This window comes from Scyliorhinus canicula, chromosome 17 (genome assembly GCF_902713615.1).
Source record: "Scyliorhinus canicula chromosome 17, sScyCan1.1, whole genome shotgun sequence".
NCBI lineage: Eukaryota > Metazoa > Chordata > Chondrichthyes > Carcharhiniformes > Scyliorhinidae > Scyliorhinus > Scyliorhinus canicula.
In genome coordinates this window covers 76509613-76533803 of record NC_052162.1, presented here as the reverse complement: position 1 = coordinate 76533803, position 24191 = coordinate 76509613, and positions in this window count along the sequence as shown.

Below are 24191 nucleotides of genomic sequence, written 5' to 3'. Positions count from 1 at the left end.
GGTGATTATTGGTTTCTCGCCTGAGCAGGTTGGTGTGGAGCACAGTTTGTGCCAGGATGGGAGGCTGGAGCGGCGTGAACCGCTCCGCCCTGCTGGCCCCCTGTAGGGGGCAGAATCAGTACTCCCAGCGGCCCATTTACGCCGTGGTTTCCGACGGCGTGGACACTCTGCTGCCAAAAGGGAGAATCCCACCCAGTACATACTTTTTTTAGCAGAGATTTTTAAATACTTTTTTTAAAATGAAAAACGAAAAGGTGCATTTTGTCCACCATGTCTGCATTTTTACAGATTGTACTGTCCTTTCAAAATCAACCTTAAGCCACAATTGTTCAATGGAACATCTAATTATTTTTTCAAATGGCAATATTACAGTTGGCTCTGACTTAATTGTACAATTTGTAACTTCCTTCTATAATTCTATCATTCTTGTTATTGCAATTACCTTTAGATCTTTAGGCAGCACACACCACAGCACCTTCCTGGATAATTGAACAATCAGTGCCCCTCAAATTATTGACTCCTTTCAATATGTTTCTTGGTGAATTAAAATCAGAGTTTATCGGAAGAGGCCAATAAACAAAAGCATTGCTTCTTGTGCAGTTAGTTTCCCTGCATTACAAACAAATAAGATCTCTGATATTATCAATCAACACCAGTTTGAGTCACTTGCAACGCATATGTCCCTGAGTCAGGACTTCTGCATAGTCCCGATGCGCATGTGCGGGATGCGATCTCTGAATGCTAGAAGATTGGACAGAAATATGAAATTTCAGCTAAGTTCAAACTTAGAACATAGAACATAGAACGATACAGCGCACTACAGGCCCTTTGGCCCTCGATGTTGCACCGACATGGAAAAAATCTAAAGGCCATCTAACCTACACTATGCCCTTATCATCCATATGCTTATCCAATAAATTTTTAAATGCCTGGCATCCAAGCAAAGCACAACTTTGAAGTATACCGGTTTGTTTGGTTTCAGCCTGATTTTATGACCTTGTGACTCTTGGCCAAATATTTTGTAGCCTGAAAGTGTTTCTTTTTCTCACACAGATCAATGATCATGTATATCTGAGGAAAAAGCCTGGCATTGACTAAAACAGAAAGGACTTCAATTTTTAATGAAACCTTTGATACGCACACGCAACCACGTGCAACTCTGTAAGAAAGGTCCTATCTCATTCACCATAGTCATGTGATCTCTGTCATAAGGCGCAAGGCTGGGGAGAGTCATCTTGCATTCAGATCAAAATATAAGCGCAGTACTTCTTTGAACTTGCAACATGGTGTCAGACGTGGAGCTGAGATTGAGTTTTGAAAAGCTGAAGGGAAGACGTAGCAACTGAAAGATGCACACAGACAGTTCAGACTTGCAAAAAAGCCAACTGCAATTAAGCAACAAACAATGAAGGCTGCAAGAAAATGACTGGGTGAGTCACAATTGGCTGTTAACTTTCCTCTTCTAGTCCCTGTTGAATTTAAATGCGATTTGTAGCTGACTGGCCGTTTTTTCTCTTGCAATGGTAAAACTAATAATAATAAAAATTACATTAACACTGCAATTAAGTTACTGCGAAAAGCCCCTAGCCACCACATTCCGGTGTCTGTTCAGGTACACAGAGGGAGAATTCAGAATGTCCAATTCACCGAACAGCACGTCTTTCGGGACTTGTGGGAGGAAATCGGAGCACCCGGAGGAAACCCACACAGACATGGGGAGAACGTGCAGACTCCGCACAGACAGTGACCCAAGCTGGGAATCGAACCTGGGACCCTGGCGCTATGAAGCGACAGCGCTAACCACTATGCTACCATGCCACCCCACTATGAGATTACAATAGATTTAATTGATAAATTGGGACCAGCAAGAGTAGCAACACTTTTATCACTCTTGGGGAGAGACTGCTACAAATTGTATTCCACCTTAAATCTCTCCACAGAACTGAAAATGTAGACGGCAGCGATTGTTCCAGCTCTGAAGGCATGCTTTGAACTCAAAGTGAGCATAATTTATAAACACAATGTATGCAAACACTAAGACTCATGGTGAAAAAGAATCCATTGGTCAGTGTGTGACTGGAGTAACATAGCTGGCAGAATCCTGTGTAATTGGGCAACTATAAGATTACTCATTCAAGATAGGGTAGATTTAGGCATAAGAGATCCTACAGTGAGAGCATGTCTAACGAGAGAGAAGAAACATAATCTTAAAAAAGCGCTAGACATGTGCAGAAATGCAGAGATTGTAATACCCGAAAGATGTACTTGTTAGTTGAATTGGACATTCTGAATTCTCCCTCTGGCACCGTACTGTGACAACTGGCGGATTTTCACAGTAACTTTATTTCAATGTTAATGCATGCCTACTTGGATTGGATTGGATTTGTTTATTCTCACGTCTACCGAAGTACAGTAAAAAGTATTTTTCTGTGAGCAGCTCAACAGATCATTAAGTACATGGGAAGAAAAGGGAATAAAAGAAAATACATAATAGGGCAACACAAGGTATACAATGTAACTACATAAGCACCTGCATCGGATGAAGCATGCAGGGAGTACTGTTAATGAGGTCAGTCCATAAGAGGGTCCTTTAGGAGTCTGGTAACAGCAGGGAAGAAGCTGTTTTTGCATCTGTTCGTGCGCGTTCTCAGACTTCTGTAACTCCTGCCCGATGGAAGGAGTTGGAAGAGTGAGTAAGCCGGGTGGGAGGGGTCTTGGATTATGCTGCCCGCTTTCCCCAGGAAGCAGGAGGTGTAGATGGAGTCAATGGATGGGAGGCAGGTTCGTGTTATGGACTGGGCTATATTCACGACTCTCTGAAATTCCTTGCGGTCCTGGGCCGAGCAGTTGCCATACCAGGCCGCCATATAGGATGCTTTCGATGGTGCATCTGTAAAAGTTGGTAAGGGTTAATGTGGACATTCTGAATTTCCTTAGTTTCCTGAGGACGTATAGGTGCTGTTGTGCTTTCTTGGTGGTAGCGTTGACGTGGATGGACCAGGAGAGATTTTTGGAGATGGGCACCCCTAGGAATTTGAAACTGCGAACCATCTCCACCTCGGCCCCGTTGATGATGACAGGAGCGTGCACAGTACTTTGCTTCCTGAAGTCAATGACTAGCTCTTTAGTTTTGCTGGCATTGAGGGAGAGATTGTTGTCGTTGCACCACTCCACTAGGTTCTCTATCGCCCTCCTGTATTCTGACTCATCGTTATTCGGGATCCGGCCCACTATGGTCGTATCGTCAGGAAACTTGGAGATGGAGTTGGAACAAAATCTTTCCACACAATCGTGTGTGTACAGGGAGTAGAGTACGGGGTTAAGTACGCAGCCTTGCAGGGCTCCGGTATTGAGGACTATTGTGGAGGAGGTGTTGTTGTTCATTCTTACTGATTGTGGTCTGTGGTCAGAAAATCGAGGATCCGGTGGCAGCGTGGAGAGCCAAGTCCTAGGTTTTGGAGCTTTGATGTGAGCTTGGCTGGGATTATGGGGCAAAATTCTCCGACCCCCCCGCAGGGTCGGAGAATCGCCTGGGACTAGCGAAAATCCCGCCCCCACGTGGCTAGAATTCTCTGCCACCCGGGAATTGGTGGGGGCGGGAATCACGCCCCGCCGATCGGCAAGCCCCCTGCGGCGATTCTCTGGCCTGCGGTGGGCCGAAGTCCCGCCGCTGAGAGGACTCGCCCGCCACCGTGGTTTGAACCACCACTGGTGGAGGCGGGATCAGCAGCACGAGCAGGCCCCCAGGGTCCTGGGGAGGACGTGGGGCGATCGGACCCTGGGGAGTGCACCCACGGTGGCCAGGCCCACAATCGGGGCCCACCGATCGGCGGGCGGGCCAGTGCCGTGGGGGTACTCTTTCCTTCCGCCGCCGCCGCCATGGCGGAGGCGGAAGAGAATACCCCAGCGCGCATGCGCTGGTGGTGACTGCAGCGGTAGCTGACGCACCGGCGCATGCGCAAACCGGCGAAGGCCTTTCGGCCAGCCCCGGCGCCGGGCAGCGGGCGTCAAAGGCCATTGTGCCGGTTTGGGCGCCAGTCGGCGTGGTGCCAACTACTTCGGCGCGGGCCTAGCTCCTCAATGTGAGGGCTTAGCCTCTAAAGGTGCGGAGAATTCCGCACCTTTGGGGAGGCCCAATGCTGGAGTGGTTGGCGTCACTCCGCTACGCCGGGACCCCCGCCCCGCCGGGTAGGGGAGAATCCTGCCCATGGTGTTGAAGGCGGAGCTGTAGTCAATACATAGGAGTCTGATGTAAGAGTCCTTGTTGTCAAGATGTTCTAGAGATGAGTGTAGGACCAGACAAATGGCGTCTGCTGTGGACCGGTTGCAACGGTATGCGAATTGCAGTGGATCAAGGCATTCTGGGAGTATGGAGGTGATGCGCTTCATGATCAACATCTCAAAGCACTTCAGTACGCCGGACAGTAGTCATTGAGGCATGTTGCCTGGTTCTTCTTTGTGACACTAATAAAGATCATTATTATTAATTGTGCTAAGAGACATTCCAGGCAGAAAGAGCAGAACAATTACTCAGTCAAAGGGCAGGATCCAAATATTGCAGAGGACATTATACAAAGGAAAAGAAGGATTGTCTGGCATGGGGAAAGCAGTCTTTTAACTGAATGAAGCCCAATCATTTCGCACACAGGTGTGTGGCTAGAAAGAAGCCTGTACAGATGACCACTCGAGAATATCGGCCAAATAATCACTGTACACCATACAACAGGTTGGCTCCATCAGGTTAATAGGTGTAAATAGTTTGTGAGTGTAAGAATGATGACCACATAAGGAGAGAATCAAGTGTACATGAAGTATCCGACAGACACATGCGTCATGCAACATCATGGGTGGGATTCTCTGGGAATCAGTGGGGCGGGTAGAAACAACGCAGTGGAGTGGCATGAACCACTCCGGCGTCAGGCCGCCCCAAAGGTGTGGAATCCTCCTAGGCCGGTGGCGGAGTGGTTTGCGCCCCGCCGGCCGGCGTGGAAGGTCTTTGGCGCCGCGCCAGCCAGGGCCGAAGGGATTCCACTGGCCGGCACGGGTCCATTCATGCGCCGGAGTGTCAGTGGCTGCTGATGTCATCCCCACGCCTGTGTGGGGGGGGGGGGGGGGGGGGGGGGGGGGAAAGGGGGGGTTCACCTTTGCGCTGGCCATCGCGGAGGCTGACACGGCCGACACAGAGGAATAGAGTGCCCCCACGGCACAGGCCCGCCCGTAGATCGCTGGGTCCCAATCGCGAGCCAGGCCAGCGTGAGGGCACCCCCCAGGGCCAGATCACCCCGCGCCCTCCCCCCCCCCTCCCCCCCCCCCAGGACCCCAGAGCATGCCCGCGCCGCCAGGTCCTGCCGGTAAGGGACCTACTCCAATTTACGCCGGTGGGACTGGCATAACAGCAGCGGGACTTCGGCCCATCGTGGGCTGAAGAATCGCCGGGGGGGGGGGGGGGGGGGGGGGTGGGGGGTGGGGGGGGGGGTGGGGGGGGGGGGGCTGACCAGCACGGTGCGATTCCCGCCCCCACCAAATCTCCGGCGCCGGAGAATTCTGCAGCCGGCGGAGGTGGAATTCACGCCGCCCCCCCGGCGATTCTCCGACCCGGCAGGGGGATCGGAGAATCCCACACCATAACCTTCACTGATCCGTACGAAGTGATTCAACATGGGTGATCTGAAGGTAAAGTTGAGGTTATATGGCGGCACAATAATCATACTGAAAGGACAAAGAAATCTGAGAGCTCGATAGAATGGCAAGAATAAAGTTCCACATCGCAGGTGAAACCCAAAAGCCCTGCTGTTTAGCGTGCCTTCTTTCCTTGTCTGGTGTGCTGGTGTGATGCCGTATCTCGTCCTATTTGTTGGGTATGGTTGGGTTCCGTGCCTCTTTGTTTCCCCCCCGCCCCCATCCTTCCTTGCTGTTTCGTGACTACCCTCTCCTTTTCTTTGGCTTATTGGCTTTTGGCTTCAAACAGGTCTTGGAACAACCGAGTGAATGGCTCCCAAGTTATGTGGAGGTCCTCTTCCAACCCCGGATGGCAAATACAATTTTCTCCACCTGGAGAAATTCCAACAGGTCGAACAGCCAGTCTGCAGCTTTGGGTGGTGCTAACTACCAGCCTAGCAGGATTCTCCGGCGGGCGATTAGAGGGGCAAAGGCAAAGGCGTCAGCAATCCTCCCCAAGGGCGGCCCCCTCCGCCGCCCCCCCCGCTCCCGCCCCTTCCGCCCCCCCCCTCCGGCCGCCCCTCCCCCTCCGGCCGCCCCCGGCCCCACCCCCCGCCCCTCCGTCCGCCTCAGCCCCCCCCCCCCCCCCCCCCCGGAGGGCGCTGAAGTTCAGCTTGCCCAGGGCGCCAGCAACCCTAGGGCCGGCGCTGGTCAGTGTAGATGTCCCCAACTGTCAGCACACCACCCCCCACCGCCCACCGCCACCCCTATCCTGTCTCCACCTTTTGAAAGTGGCATCCATTGTCACCGGCGTGAACCTGTGGTTGGTGCACATGGGGGCCTTGTCGGACATTTCAATTAGCCTGAAGTGTTGTCGCAGTTGGTTCCACAACCGGAGTGTTGCCACCACCACTGGGCTTGCTGAGTATTTCTTTGGTGAGGATGGAATTGCCGCCATGATTAGGGCCCAGAGGGAGGCCCCTCTGCAACAGCCCTCCTCCATAAGCACCCTCTCGGCTTCTGGCCCCTTTATCCACCCCTTTACCCTCTCCACGGTTGCTGCCCAGTGGTAATATTACATGTTTGGGAGGGCTAACCCCCCCCCCCCCCCCAATGGATCTCGCTCTCTGCAGTACTCTTTTTGGGATCCTTGCGTTCTTCACCTGGGTGGGTGAACCGCCATGGGTCCACTGCCTCCACCTCCATGAATATATTGAGTTATTTCGCCATGTCGGGGTTCTTTCCTATTTAGGGATTCGACCTGTCTGTCCGTGGGTCCTGTACACAGTTAAAGTCCCTCTCCATGATTAGTCGGTGTGTGCCTATTTCCGCCATGGTCCTCTTTATAAACTCCATGACACCCCGGTTGGGAACATGCACATTCACCAGTACTACCGGTGCCCCGTCCAGGACACCGCTGACCATGACGTACCGTCCCCCGGGTCCGTAACTGTCCTCGTCACAGTAAACATCGTCCTCTTATTTCACAGTATGGTTACCCTCTTGGCTCTCGCCCTGTAGCAGGAATGGTACTCCTGTTCCACCCAAACCTTCCTTACCCACAGTCAGTCCTTCATTCTCAGGTGCATCTCTTGGAGGAAGACTACGTTGGCTCTCAAACTTTTCAGGTGGGCGAAGATTCTGGATCTTTTCACTGGGCCATTAAGTCCCCTGATGTTCCAGGTGATGCACCATCAATGGACACGAAACGTAGATAAAGTCCGAACGATAGGTTTTAATACACAAGTGTACCCGGCAGCAGACGTACAGAAGAAAGGCCGACTGCCGGGTTCTTATATCCCGCCTTGTAGGCGGGGCTACCTACCTCTCAGCCAATCGGCTGAGAGGCACATGACTTACCTGGGCCAATGGGCAGCGAGTTCTCTGCACCAATGGCAGCTCACACTTCCAGGTACCGTAATACCCCAGTCATACTACCACACCAGGTGACTATTCTGATGGGGGTTTTTGACCCCCCCACCCACTCGTGTGGGATCAATGAAACTTACCTGGTGGACATGCCCCTGCACTCCAGGATTTCCCTTTGTTAGGGGGATGTCCAAGATGGCTGAGGTCACCGTTCTCCCCATGAGGTCAGGTCCTGAGCCCCGGGGTTTCCCTTTGTCCAGGGGCCACCCAACATGAATGCCAACTGTGAGTACACCATGTAGGTGAGCCCCTGCAGTCCGGGGTTTCCCATTGTTCACGAACCCTCCAAAGTGGTTGTTTGCAGCGCCAAGTCTCCACGTGTGGCCTGTTGAGATCAGCCTAATGCCCTCACTCCCTCTTTTCCAGTGTTCCCTTGTGGTATTTTATTCCCCCCCCCCCCCCAATTATCTTCCTTCCCCTCACCCTGTAGCTGCCCCCTTCTCCCATCCCTCTGTTTCTTTCCCCAGTCATCCCCTGTTACCAATGTCTGCACCCCCCCCTTCCCCCCAGCCGGGCGCTTTCTCCCTCGTGGGAGATTTACTGCCTCGTTACCAGAATGGCACAGTACAATCTCACGCAAATGTTCGACATGGTGGTTCACACTTGCGAATTCAGAAAGTAGAAAGTAAAATTCTCTTATTTTGAGCTCTTCATTGCTGTTCCTGCTGCTGTTTCTCTAGTCCAGGCTTTGTCAAACTCGGGGGCGCGACCCGCGAGTGGGTGTCGGGAGGGTTGCGGAGCGGTCCGTCGTGGCGCTCCTGATCGCGCAAACCTGCGTGCAACAACCACAGAAGCCAGCTATAAATAACGCCGGCTGCAAGCGGCCTTCAAAATGGCCGCGAATATGGAAAAAAAATGCGGCCGCACTGCGCATATGTGCGAGATCATCGGCGCGCATGTGCAAAACTACACGTATGCGCGCTGATGATCGGGCACGCATGCGTAGCGCGGCCGTTTTTTTCAAAACCGTCGCAGCTTTTTGTTTTACAAGTTCGGGGGGCTTTATTCATTTTATTCATTTATTTTATTCATTTAATTTTCATTTTTTTCATTTATTTTATTCATTTTATTTTTTTTCAAGTTCGGGGGGGGCTTTATTTGATAAAATTTTACAGGAAAAAAAAGCAGAACTTTGGACAGATGGAGACTCCATACTTCCAACACCGGAAGGCTTCCCCTTTAACCAACATGCTCCATTGGAGGAGCGGGCACGAGGGCCAAAGGAACCCAAAACCATTTCCTCCATTTTTGTCAGCAGCAAACAAGGTAAGAGGAAATGGTCGGTCACGCAGATCGGCCGGCGTGGGTCGCGAAGGTCGACCGGGTTGGGTCCCGAAGGTTGGCCAGTTGGTAAAAATGGGTCCCTGGAAAACAAGGTTGAAGAACACAGTCTGTCAGCTCTAGTCCGTTCTCCGAGAGAAACTTGTCCGCATCCGCTGGGGCCATGAAAAGTGTTCCCTGCCTTGCAGTGTGACCCAGAACTTGGCTGGGTACAGCATCCCAAACTTACGCAGCCTTTGTATCGTGCTACCTTCGCCCGATTGAATTCTACTCGGCGCTTGGCCAGGTTATCTCCAATGTCCTGGTAAATCAGAATCCTGTGACCTTCCCAGTTACAGTTCTTAGTTTGTCTTGCCCAGCGCGTTATTCGTTCCCAGTCTTGGTACCGGTGCATTTTGGCGGTTTTCATCCTCGGCTGTTCCCCGGCCTTGAGCTTTGGTCGAAGCGACCGATGCTCTGTCAATTTCTGGTGGGCTGGGTAAGTTATCCCTACCCACCAGGTTGTCCAGCATTTGGGCCACATAGTCAGTGGATTCCTACCTTCGATCCCCTCCAGCAGGCCCACGATCCATAGATTTTGGCACCTCAACCAGTTCTCTTGGTCTTCGATTTTGCCCTGCAACATGACCAGCCTTGCCACCTCTATCTCTAGGGCAAAGATCCGGTTGCCCTAATCTGTTGCGTCTTTTCCCAGTTCTTTAATCGTATTTTCCTGGTATTCCAATCGCCTCTCTACCCTGTCTAGGGTCACCTGGATCGTCCCCAGAGCTTCCGCAACCGCACCCTTGACTGCAGCTTGAATATCTGATTTTGCTTCATAAAGGATTGGGAAATTCTGTGCAATACATCATTTCTGCACTTCACCAGTCGAATGGAAAGGCTGAGGTGAAAATCGACAATAAAATCATCAGGAAGTTGAGCAAATGTACACAAAGCACACACCAATTGAAGGCATGAACAGTAGTCTAGTCTAAAAATGCACTCACACTGCACTCAAACTACTCTTTCAATAGCAAAAAGGCAATAGTAACAGGCAGAGTGAAAAAAACGCAAAATAAAACTGCAGAAAGCCATATTTCCTTTTGACAAAACTGCAAAACCATTGCCAGATGTTGAGCACTGGAGAGCCAGTCAGGGGACAAACCTTCAATGCTCTCAACAGGAGTCAGCCCCGTAGCAACTTGGGACATGCATACAACAGTTGTCACCTCAATCGTTCTTGGTTGAAATGAACAACTAAATAAGCCAGGCAATCGCAGGCAACAAGAAGAGAAGTTGTTCCTTCTTTGCAGGCAGCCAATCAGGAAGATGGGATTTCACCAGCTGCACACAGTACAGAATGGCCATCACTCCAGCAGTCCCCATCAATGGAAATAGAGCAACAGCAAAAGATACAATGGCAACATCAAATGCCAAAGAAAGTACACTGCCCACAGAGGGAACATCGCCCAGATGAAATGCCAGTGACAACGTGCACATTACCATCAATGGAACTGCACCGATTAACAACTATGGAGGCAATGCATGTGCAGACTGACTAGAATAATGAACAGCTTATTAGTGCCTGAGAGCAGTTGTGCTATAATGGGTAACTTGGGTGAGTTACACTAACACATGATAGTGCATGCAAATTTGTCTTCTGTTTGTTGCAGAAAGAGGGATGTTTGGGTTTTGAAATGCAATCATGGAAAGAAAATGGTCCTATCTGGCTTCCCATAGTTGTGTTACCTCTGCCATGAGGGACAAGGCTGGGGAGGGCTCAGTTCAATAAAGACACAGTACGAGAAGCACTGAACTTCTTTGAGGGTGTGAAACCCAGTTTATACAGCTTATTCAAATCTCAACCATAAATTTCACTAAAAGTCCGATTACGGTAGTAAAGAATATTACAAACTGTTAACAATATAATTCCCTAGCTGTTCACACAAATCATTCACAGATGCCATTCAAACATGCCAATAAGGAAGTAACTCTGTCCCTTGTTTTGAGTCTGTTTTGATCCAAGAATTTTAATTTTACAGGAAACAGAAATTTTAGATATTCATCGGTAGTACAGAACAGAATATTAAGGCTGGCAGATTTATTTTTAGACTGATTAGCGTTTGAAATTAATTTGAAAAAAAATTACATAATGAGCAGGTAGAAATGGCTACAAAGGGGAAATGTATGTCACATTTTGATTGGTATTTAGTTAACAGTATTGTGGCTCTTATGATACTACATTTTTGACTAAATTTAAAAATATCTCCTTGTTATTAAGGTTGCCTAGCCTAGTCTATGCTTTGTTTCCCTTATCCCCTCAAAAGATTATGCATATTTTTTACCCCCGCATCTATTAAAATGGCCTGTAAAATTTGATATCTAATCTGAGCCTCTTTGGTGCTACTACGTGCACCAAAGCATTCAGTGTTGCTTATTTTGTCTTCCCTTATTGCAGCAGTTCCCCAATGGAATTAAAAGAGATACAAGCAATTATGAGCAAAGTAAACCAGTTGATCTGCAAAGTTTGATGATGTTGCGACTGTGACGCAGATAAAATGCTGTGGTGGTATGATTTGCATAGCTGTCTGCCATTGGTGCAGAACACCGGCTTACCATTGGCTCTGGTCGGTCATGTGCCTCTCAACCGATTGGTTGAGACCAGTCATGTGACGGCTCTCCGATTGGTCGAGAGGCTGAGTTAACCACGCCTCCATATCGAGGTATAAATAGCCAGAACGGCCGGCGGTCGTCCATTTACTGTAGGGCTAACTTCTAGCTTATTAAAGCCTAACTTTTGTACAGCAACTCGTCTTGCGTTCGATTGATGGTTCATCAAATGCGAATGATGTTATTATGTTTTACTGAGCACCTAGGAAATCAATAACATGATGTTCCCATAATTTTTTTAAAGATAAGGTTGCGGGAGCAGTGATTGGACCAGAGGAATAAGCAAAAATTAAAGTTATACGATAGAAAATAAATTTTAAAACAGAAAGCGAAATAAATTGCTTCACCACTGGGGTTTTATTCCCCTTCAAGCTCGTTGTTGATGTGTCCGCCCACTATATAATGAAATGCACTACGTTATTTCACATTATCATAGCTTGCAACCGACATGAATTATGAGGAGTGAGATTTCATGAGCACAAGTGTGAGACAGATTGCAAGTCACTTAAATGTGTGAACCTGGGGTTGTTTTCAAGGTGCATGGCACACAGCAAACGCTTTAATATATTACACAAAATGAGCGAGTCTCAAGACAGCCGAAACAGGTGAAAAATTTCAGTAAACTTTCGTACCCATGTGCTGCAACTTGAGAAATAAATTGCAGGCCAGGTAGTGGATCAGTTGGTAGTGGATCAGTTGGGTGATCTTGGGAAGAGGACACATGAGAAACACACAAGGCTCCTGCTGCTGTGTGAAATGTAAGGTTGAGTGAGGCCAACTGGTTGTGAGCGGCCTTTTTGTTCTCTAGTTTTTCCAGGTAAGCAATGGGAAAACAGTGTGGCTAACTTGGACAGAAGCACGTCCCATACAGTGATTATAATAACATGAAAACGGAACATGTTGGAAGCACTCAAGCATGTCAGGAAGCATTTGAGTACAGCAAAACTGAGTTAATGTTTCAGGACGGTATCCTTTTGTCAGAACTGGGAAAGGTTAGCCTTGTGACAAGGGTTAAGCAGGGCCAGGGGCAGGGAGAAGGGTAAGGGGGTAAAGAACAAAAGAGTCATAGAGTCATAGAAGTTACAGTGCAGAAGGAGGACATTTGGCCCATCGAGTCTGCACCGGCCCTACCAAAGCCCACACCTCCACCCTATCCCCATAACCCAGTAACCCCACCCAACACTAAGGGCAATATTTGGACACGAGGGGCAATTTAGCATGGCCAATCCACCTCACCTGCACATCTTTGGACTGTGGGAGGAAACCGGAGCACCCGGAGGTAATCCACACACACACGGGGAGAACGTGCAGACTCCGCACAGACAGTGACCCAAGCTGGGAATCGAACCTGGGACCCTGGAGCTGTGAAGCAACTGTGCTAACCACTATGCTACTGTGCTGCCAAAGGCCCGTGTGATAGTGGAAGGCAAAATACATTCATTGATAAGCGATGGGGATGGAAAAGAAAGGAAGAATCGGAACAAAGATCGGAGGGCAGACCGCAAACAGAGACAATAAGATCACAAACTGTACACACGTGTTTGGTGTACTGCGCGGGACTGGGCTAACTCGTTCCCGGGCTCGTTCCATCTCTCAATGCAATGTGGGGGAGCGGAGAAAGGTGAATGAGAGTGAGAAAGGCGGACAGGAGTGCGAGACAAGGGCTAGCAAAAGGAAGGTAAAACAGGACAAGTACTGGGAGGGGGGCCACCGTGCTAGCGAGGAGAGCTAACACGGGAGAGCAGGAAGAAAGGAGGGCCGCAGCGCACTTCTCAGGGGAGAGAGAGCTTCCTGGCACAAAGAGAGAGGGGGATAGGGCAGAAGTGGGGGAGGAGCATGGGGGAGGGGGGTCAGAGGAACAGAAACTATGCGGGGGGGAGAGGATTCGGGGGTAGAGCGCAGAACAAAAGAGAAGTGTGAGGTAGATAAGCAGCACGAACACAGGCCTCGGCAGGCATGGAGCAGGGCGAGGAACCAAGTTGGCGCCACAAACAGCCACTCGGGTGGGCTTCAGGGCGAAGGGAGACCCTGGAGTGCAGGGGCGCAGCCACGTGGTATACCCAATAACTGGCCCCCTGGACAAAAGGAAACCCCGGAGCCCTGGGGCCCAACATCATGGCGAGAGCGGCGACCGCAGCCATTTTGGACGGCCCCCTAACGAAGGGAAACCCCGGAGAGCTGGGGCACATCCACCGGGTAAGTAAGGGGTGATCCCGCAGGACTGGGGGGGTCGAAAACCCCCCACCAGGATTGTTATCTGGAACGTAAGGGGACTCAACGGCCCGGTGAAAAGATCGAGTGTCTTCACCCAAATAAGAAGCCTAAAAGCAGACATAATCTACCTACAAGAGACGCACCTGAGGGAGAAGGACCGACTGCTGGTAAGAAAGGGCTGGGTGGGACAGAAGTACCACTCAGAGTACGGGACGAGGGCTAGGGGTGTAGCAAGGTCTGTGCAGTGGTCACTTCTACTGAAACTGTCATGGACAGATCCATCAGCAGCAGACAGGTTGTTGAGGATGAGGTCAAGTATTTTTGTTCCCTCTTGTTGGCTTCCTCACCACCTGCTGCAGTCCCAGTCCAGCAGTTGTGTCTTTTCAGACCCAGCCAGCTCTGTCTGTGATGGTATGACCGAACTACTCTTAGTGATGGACACTGAAGTCCCCACTCAAAGCATATTCTGTGCCCTTGCCATCCTCAGTGCTTCCTCCAAGTGGTGTTCAACATGGAAGAATACAGATTCATCAGTTAATGGTGGCCGGTACATGGCAATCAGCAGTAGGTTTCCTTGCCCATGTTTAACCTGAAGCCATGAGACTTCATAAGGTCCAGAGTCAAGAGTCGATGTTGAGGACTCCCAGGGCAACTCCCTCTCAACTGCATACTACTGTGCCACCACCTCTGCTGGTCTGACCTGCTGGTGAGACAGGATAAACCCTGGAATGGTGATAGTGGTATTTGGGACATGGTCTGTAAATTATGATTCTTTGAGTATGAGTATGACTATGTCAGGCTGTTGCTTTGGGAGCTCCCGGATGTTAATAAGAAAGACTTTGTCGGGTTGACAGAGCTGGGTTTGCCATTGTCGTTTCTGGTGCCTGGGTCAATGCCAGATGGTCCATCCAGTTTAATTTCTTCTCTCGGTCATTTCAGAGGGCATTTGAGAGTCAACCACATTGCTGTGGATCTGGAGTCACATGTCGGCCAGACCAGGTAAGGGTGGCAGATTTCCTTCCCTAAAGGACATTAGATGGGTTTTGACAACAATCGACAAGGGTTTCATGGTCATTATTTGACTTTTAATTCCAGATATTTTATTGAGTTTAAACTCCACCATCTGCCATGGTGGGATTCGAGTCCAGGTCCCAGATCATTATCCTGAGTCTCTGGATTATTAGTCCAGCGATATACCACTACGCTACCGCATCTCCCCGCCCAGCCTTGTGGGACTTTGCAACATGCCTTGCTGAAAACTAGGTAAACAACATCCACTGCACTACCCTCATCAATCTTCCTTCTTACTTCTGCAAAAAATTCAAAAGACACCATGTTCCCCGAACAAAACCATGCTGACTAGCTCTGATATATCCATGCCTTTCCACCTAACAGTTTATCCTGTCTCATAGAATTGTTTCCAATAATTCTCCCACCACGGAAGCCAGATTAAGTGGCTTTTAGTTTTCTGGCCTATCCCTCGCACCCGTTTTAAATAATAGTACAATGTTCACAGAGCTTCAATCCTCTGTTACCTCGCCAGTATCTAGTGAGGATTGGAAAATAATCTTCAGAGCATCTGCTACTTCCTCCCTGACGCCCTTCAACAGCCGAGGATACAACCCACCCAGTTCTGATTTATCAACCTTCAAGGATACCAGTCCTTCCGGTACTTTCTCTCTTAGAATGCTTATTATATCTAATATTTCACACTCCTCTTTTAACTAGTATATCTGCATCATCACCCTCCTTTATATCCTCTCTCATTATGCTTAATATGTCTAATATGTGTCTAATGAGGGGCTGGTTTAGCACAGTGAGCTAAACAGCTGACATATAATGCTGAACAAGGCCAGCAGCGCGGGTTCAATTCCCGTACCAGCCTCCCCGAACAGGCGTCGGAATGTGGCGACTAGGGGCTTTTCACAGTAAATTCGTTGAAGCCTACTTGTGACAATAAACGATTATTATTATTAATATTTCACACCTCTTTAACTAGAATATCTGCATTATCCCACTCCTTATTAAAGACAGAGACAAAGTACTCATTGAGAATCCTGCCCACGTCTTCTGAATCAACCCACAATTTACCATGCACGTCTTTGATAGGTCCCATCTTTGGAATGAGAATTTAAACATGGAGTGGATGTACAGGATACCCTGGCATTATTTAGAAGAAGAGCAAGGGCCAATATTTATCCCTCAATCAACATTATTTTTAAAAAAAAATATCTGGGGCTGGATTCTCCGGCCCCTGCCGGATCGGATAATCGCTGGTGGCAGGCGTGAATCCCGTCCCCGCCAGCCGCCGAATTCTCCGGCACCGGATATTCGGCAGGGGCGCGAATCGGCGCCCCCTCCGGCGATTCTCCGGCCCGCGATGGGACGAAGCCCCGCTGCTGTTATGGCGGTCCCACCGGCGTGAATTAAACAAGTTATTTACCGGCGCGGTACGGGCGGGCTCCAGGGTCCTGGGAGGGCGAAGGGCGATCTAGTCCCGGGGGGTGCCCCCACGGTGGCCTGACCCGCGATCGGGGCCCACCGATCCGTGGTGGGCCTGTGCTGTGAGGGCATTCTTTTCCTTCCACGTCGGGCATCAACCTCCGCGATGGCCGACGCGGAGGTGACCCCCCCTGCGCATGCGTGGCGATGACGTCAGCAGCCGCTGACGCTCCCGCGCAAGCGCGGACTTCCGCAGGCCGGCGGAGTCCCTTCGGCCCCGGCTGGCGTGGCGCCTAAGGCCTTTCCCGTCGGCCAGCGGCGCGCCAACCACTCTGGCGCTGGCCTAGCCCCTAAAGGTGAGGGCTTGGCCCCTAAAGGTGTGGAGGATTCGGCACCTCTCTCTACTCTCGTAATTGATAGTGCATCAATGTATTCAGCAGAGATTTAACAGCGATGGACCTACGCATCAAGCCAGATCGGCTGCGGCTGCACCCTAAAGCAGACAACGCCACGTCGGCCTTCGACCACTGGCTAGCTTGCTTTGAAGCCTACATCGGATCAGTGACAGAACAACCCTCAGAAGCACAGAAATTCCAGATCTAGTACACACGCCAGGCACCTCCTGTCCACATGACAATAACTCCCCGGTGAGTCATTGGAAGATTTCTGTCGTGCCCTGCACACGCTGGCGAGGAACTGCGATTGCCAGGCAGTTTCAGCCGTTGAACATTCTGAAATCCTAATCAGGGATGCTTACGTTACGGGCAGAGGGTCAGCGTACATCCGCCAGTGCCCCTTAGAAGGGGGTATGCTTGACCTCATGGCGACCACGAAACTCGCGACCTCACTAACGGTAGCTTCCCATAATGTACAGGCGTACGCCCCCTACCCCCCCTCTCCTGCACATCGTGGACCCCACCAGCGACTGTCCCCAGCCAACCCCAAGCCTGCGCCGCGCAGCAGGCAGCCAACCCTGGGGGGCCCCAAGTGCTATTTCTGCGGGCAGCGCTGCCCGGCATAGAGCGCAATCTGCAAGGCCTGTGGGAAGAAAGGACATTTTGCTGCGGTGTGCCAGGTCCGGTCGATCGCCACTGTAACCAGGCCCATTGTTCCTGCACCCGCCACATGCGACCCGTGGGTGCTACCAATTTCGTCCCTGCAACAATCTTCCTCGCATCAGAACATGTGCGGCCCGTGGGCACCACCATCTTCCCTCCACCAGACCTTGTGCGGCCCGTGGGTGCCGCCATCATTAACACCGCCCGCCACGTGCGCCCCGTGGGCACCGCCACCTTCGGTCATTTTGGACGCCCCCGTCAGAACCCCTGCTCGTCAGGCACCTCATCGGGCCGCTCATCACCCACAATCGCCGCAGACCAGCCCAGGGCCCACCAACACCAGCCGCAGCTCGCCTCCATCACGCTCGACCAGTCCCAGCCACACAACCTCGCAACCGCGACAACGATGATGAAAGTCGATGGCCACAAGACACCTTGCCTTCTCGACTCCGGGAGCACAGAAAGCTTCATCCACCCCAATATGGTAAGGCACTGCTCCCTCGCGGTTCACCCCATTACCCAACGAATCTCCCTGGTCTCCGGATCCCACTCCATGGAGATCCAGTGGTACAGCACTGCCATCCTCACCGTCCAGGGCGTAGAGTTCAGCAATTTCCCAGCTCTACGTCCTCCCCAACCTCTGCACTGTCTTGCTACTCGACCTGGACTTCCAGTGCAACCTCCAAAGTCTAACTCAGAAATTCGGCGGGCCCCTACCACCCCTTACTGTATGCGGCCTCATGACCCTTAAGGTCGACCCACATTCCCTGTTTGCGAACCTCACCCCGGATTGCAAACCCGTCGCCACCAGGAGCAGATGGTACAGCGCCCAGGACAGGACCTTCATCAGGTCGGAGGTCCAGCGGCTACTGCGGGAAGGCATCATCGAGGCCAGTATCAGCCCCTGCAGAACCCAAGTGGTAGTATTGAAGACTGGCGAGAAACACAGGAAGGTCATTGACTACAGTCAGACCATCAATCGGTACACGCAGCTCGACACGTACTCCCTCCCACGCATATCTGATATGGTCAATCAGATTGTACAGTAGGGCAGCAGGGTAGCATGGGGGAAGCAGGGTAGCATGGTGGTTAGCATAAATGCTTCACAGCTCCAGGGTCCCAGGTTCGATTCCCGGCTGGGTCACTGTCTGTGTGGAGTCTGCACGTCCTCCCCCTGTGTGCGTGGGTTTCCTCCGGGTGCTCCGGTTTCCTCCCACAGTCCAAAGATGTGCGGGTTAGGTGGATTGGCCATGCTAAAATGCCCGTAGTGTCCTAATAAAAGTAAGGTTAAGGGGGGGTTGTTGGGTTACGGGTATAGGGTGGATACGTGGGTTTGAGTAGGGTGATCATGGCTCGGCACAACATTGAGGGCCGAAGGGCCTGTTCTGTGCTGTACTGTTCTATGTTCTATGTTCTAAGTATCGGGTCTTCTCTACAGTGGACCTGAAATCTGACGACCACCAGCTCCCCATCTGCAAGGCAGACCGCCAATATATTGCATTCGAAGCAGACGGCCGCCTTTACCACTTCCTTAGGGTTCCCTTCGGCGTCACTAATGGGGTCTCGGTCTTCCAACTGGAGATGGACCAAATGGTTGACCGGTACGGACTGCATGCCACCTTCCCGTACCTGGATAACGTCATCATCTGCGGCCACGACCAGCAGGACCACGACGCTAACCTTTCCAAATTCCTCCACACCGCCATACTCCTGAACCTTACGTGTAACAAGGATAAGTGCGTGTTCAGCACCAACCGCTTAGCCATACTTGGCTATGTGCTGCAAAATGGAGTTCTACAGCCCGACCCAGACCACATGCGCCCCCTCATGGAACCCCCACTGCCCCAATGCCCTCAATCAATGCCTGGGGTTCTTCTCATACTATGCCCAGTGGGTCGCTAACTACGCGGACAAGGCCGGCCCACTCATTCACTCCACCGTTTTCCCCCTGATGGCCGAGGCTCACCAGGCTGTCAACCGTATCAAGGTCGACATCGCCAAGGCCGCGATGCACCCGGTCAACGAGACCCTCCCATTTCAAGTCGAGAGCGATGCATCAGACGCCACTCTGGCCGCTACCCTCAACCAGGCCGGCAGACCCATGGCATTCTTTTCCCGCACCCTCCATGCCTCCGAAATTCGGCATTCCTCCGTCGAAAAGGAGGCCCAAGCCATCGTAGAAGCTGTGCGGTATTGGAGGCATTACCCGGCCGGCAGGAGATTCACTCTCCTCACTGAACAAAGGTCGGTTGCCTTCATGTTCAATAACACACAGCGGGACAAGATCAAAAATGATAAAATCTTGAGGTGGAGAATCGTGCTCTCCCCCTACAATTATGAGATTTTGTATCGCCCCGGTCAGCTATACGAGCCCCCCTGATGCCAAGGTACATGTGCCAGCGCACAAGTGGACCGACTCCAGGCCCTCCACGATGGTCACCCAGGGGTCACCCGGTTCTTTCACTTCATAAAGGCCCGCAACCTACCCTACTGCCAGGTCTGCACGGAGTGCAAGCCACACTTCTATCGGCCAGACTGAGCGCACCTGGTGAAGGCCTCCCATCCCTTTGAATGCCTCAGCATGGACTTCAAAGGGCCCCGCCCCTCCTCCAATCGAAACACGCACTTCCTTAATGTGGTCGATGAATACTCCAGATTCCCCTTCGCCATTCCATGCCCCGATATGACATCTGTCACAGTCATCAAAGCCCTCAATAGCATCTGCACTCTGTTCGGTTTCCCCGCTTACATCCACAGCGACCGGGGATCCTCCTTTATAAGTGATGAGCTGCGCCAATTCCTGCTCAGCAAGGGCATTGCCTCGAGCAGGATGACCAGCAACAATCCCCAGGGAAACGGGCAAGTGGAGAGGGAGAACGGAACTGTCTGGAAGGCCGCCCTGCTGGCCCCACAGTCTAAAAATCTCCTGGTCTCCCGCTGGCAGGAGGTCCTCCCCAAAGCCCTCCATTCTATCCGATTGCTACTTTGCACTGCGACTAATGCAACCCTGCATGAATGTCTCCTTGCCTTCCCCAGGAAGTCCACCTCCAAGGTTTCACTCCCAATGTGGCTGGCAGCTCCAGGACCCATTCTCCTCCGCAAGCACGTGTGGCTCCACAAGGCGGACCCGTTGGTCGAGAGGGTACAGCTACTCCATGCAAACCCACAGTACGCCTACGTGGCGTACCCCAACGACCGCCAAGACACAGTCTCCCTCAGGGACCTGGCACCAGCTGGTTCCCCCCCACCCCCCCCCCCCCAACTGCCCCGGCACCACCCATCCTCCCCCAGCGCACCTCACCACAGCCCCCGCTCCAGGACGATCTGCCCTCCCCTTGGTCCCACCCAGGGATGAATATGAGGTCTAAATGCTCCCGGTGTCACTGGCGACCAAGCCGGCGCCTGCATCGCCACCAGGACTGCGGCGCTCACAACGGAGGATCAAGGCACCCGACCGGCTAAATTTGTGAACTTTCCCCAAAATGTACACTGTAAAAATGCTCACATACTTTTAAATAGTTTTTTTACAGGTGGAGAATATTACGTATATGAGAAGTAATATGGTAAGGCTTCTGTACTACAGGTACGGGGGTAGATCCCTGCCTGCTGGCTCCACCCAGGAGGCGGAGTATAAATGTGTGTGCTCACCGAGCTGCAGCCATTTCGGTGCAGGAGGCTCCACATCTCTGCTTAATAAAGCCTCGATTATGCTCTACTCTCGTCTCGTCATAATTGATAGTGCATCAATCCCCATGTCACCTGAATGGCTCCTACTCTGAGGTGTAGGAGGGGAATCAAGTGCAACACAAGTTTTGCCCATGTAGGGTATTGTAATAATAATAATAATCTTTTATTGTCACAAGTATGAAGTTACTGTGAAAAGCCCCTCGTCACCACATTCCAGCACCTGTTCAGGTAAGCTGGTACGGGAATTGGACCCGCGCTGCTGGCCTTGTTTTGCATTACAAACCAGCTGTCTAGCCCATTGAGTGAAAGCAGCCCACGCAGTAATATCCCGTGTGCTCGTCAATCTCAGGCAGAGGTGGAAAATATGGCTGCTTCCAGTCCCACCCATTATGGCTAAAATAGTCACCATGGATATTTTCAACAGCTAGCGTAACATTTTTTTGTATATGTTCTTCATCACCAACAGCATGTGGTATATCCTTTAATATAAAGCTTAAGTGTTCGGTGAATGGAATGTACTGTGCCTAAGCTTTGCTTCATCAGAGATACAGAGCGGCTTATCTAAGCTGTTATTTGCACTGAGCACAAGTAGAGTTTTGAAGGATGACCACAATTGTAACAGGAATAACCCACTTCCCTGTTTGCTAATTTCACAGGCTTGAATTCTATTTCACTGAGGAAGTCTCTTGGGAACAAGAATTGGAACTCATGCCAGTAATGAGATAGATTGGCTTTTAAGCACATTGTCACCAATCAGTTTCTGGGTGGTTATCTTTGGCTCCTTGTATTGTACAAAATGCAACAGGAATTTGCAGTCAGAGCAGAACAATCCATGAGCTTGGCTGATGGCAGCGAGGAGTGTCAGATTGCAATGTTGTGATGTGATACAGTATTATGAACTGGTTGCCAAGTTTGTTGTACGAGCTGTAACATAATAACATCACATCCAAAACTTATTACTTGCACTCATCCTTTTTCCATCGCCACATTTGGATCAAAATACCTTCTGAGCATTCTGGATGTTTGGCTGCAAATAATTTCTGACTGGGCACCACCTGCCCCAATTTACTGCCGCGATTGGAAGCTGAGCTTCTCTCCATGCTCCAGCCTTACATGGGGGTGGGGGCTGATTATTTGCACCGTCAATTCCCAAGCTGTTTTGTTTGACTTACAAAGGTGAATCGAAATGTGATGGAAACTGACACAGATGGGTTTGCGTGGTCCTGACTTTGGAGTCAAAGCGGACTTGGCGCTAACACTTGCCCAACACTGGCCTCAGGGGCATTCAGCGATCCTCTATTTCCCTTTAACAGATAAAGCTGTGCTCAGGTAAAGGCAGGAGCTCCAAGTGCTTGCTTCGTCAACTGAGGCCTGAGCATCTGCCATTTTCTCTTTTGTTGTGAACGTTTAGTTGAGGCAGTGGGTGCGTGTGCAGCCATTTCCCTTGGCGCAGCTAAAGGAAGGCACATAGGGTGCCACTGCGTCTTCACGTTTATTTTGACCAAGTATCTGAGGAACATCAAAGATTTACACAGCAGAAATGGGAGGGACACAAATAAGGTAGGTAAGGAGAGTTAAAAATGCAGCAATTGCGCTCGTGATGCCTGACCCACGTAACAACCATCCTCCTTGGTGAACATTTGTCAGATTGTCTCACTCAAGCTGTTAAAAAAATGCAGCAACTTGTGGGTAGCGCACTCTTTTGACTGCAAATGAGATTTTTTGCGATGTGTGCTAAGTGTAATTTGATTGTGAGAAAACATTAATTACAATAAGCAACCGAATTTGAAATGACTGACTCGGTTCTCTGAACCAAGTTCTTGTTTTTAAAAACTGTAGTGTTATTTCACGCATTAACTAAAGTGCAGCTATTTTTTGTACATTTTCAAGCTCTGGCAAAACAATCAAGCTATATTGCGGTAACCTTGAATATCTTCTCAGTTATCGTGAAATAGATTGAGTTAAACACCAGAAACAAATTGAAAGCAGCAGAACTGAAAGTCTAGGATTGATATACAGTGCATAGCACACATTCCTGTCCACAAAGAATTACAGAACAAATGTCAGCATAAAACAAATATCTTCAAATATCAGAGAGTACGTTTTCTCAAGCATGTCCAGCCATGGAACACTTTTCACCTCCCAACGAATGGAAACCCTCAGAAACATTCTTATTATCAAAAGAATTAAACCACAAAAAAAATTCATCTTCCGCATTTGTACAAGCAGATAAAATTAAACTTCAATTGATGTCTTACATGTATATATTTATTATAATTAAAATATTCTCTTCTTCATCAAATGCTTCCAAGTCTTGCTTTCTTTTTGTCATTTTAATCGGAAAAGTGATTCTGATCTTTTGCTCAGAGATTCATTTGAAACTGGGCGAGCAGCTAGAGAGCAGGATTCCCATTTCAAGCATGTGCGCATGCACACACACACTCACCCAACTGCCTGCCTCACACACACTCACCCCACTGCTACCCTCACACACACTCACCCCACTGCCTCCCTCACACACACTCACCCCACTCCCTCCCTCACACACACTCACCCCACTGCCTCCCTCACACACACTCACCCCACTGCCTCCCTCACACACACTCACCCCACTGCCTCCCTCACACACACTCACCCCACTCCCTCCCTCACACACACTCACCCAACTGCCTGCCTCACACACACTCACCCCACTGCCTCCCTCACACACACTCACCCCACTGCCTCCCTCACACACACTCACCCAACTGCCTGCCTCACACACACTCACCCCACTGCCTGCCTCACACACACTCACCCCACTGCGTCCCTCACACACACTCACCCAACTGCCTCCCTCACACACACTCACCCAACTGCCTCCCTCACACACACTCACCCAACTGCCTGCCTCACACACACTCACCCAACTGCCTGCGTCACACACACTCACCCCACTGCCTCCCTCACACACACTCACCCCACTGCCTCCCTCACACACACTCACCCCACTCCCTCCCTCACACACACTCACCCACTGCCTCCCTCACACACACTCACCCCACTGCCTCCCTCACACACTCACCCCACTGCCTCCCTCACACACACTCACCCCACTCCCTCCCTCACACACACTCACCCAACTGCCTGCCTCACACACACTCACCCCACTCCCTCCCTCACACACACTCACCCCACTCCCTCCCTCACACACACTCACCCCACACCCTCCCTCCCACACACACCCCACTGTCTCCCTCACACACACCCCCACTCCCTCCCTCACACACACTC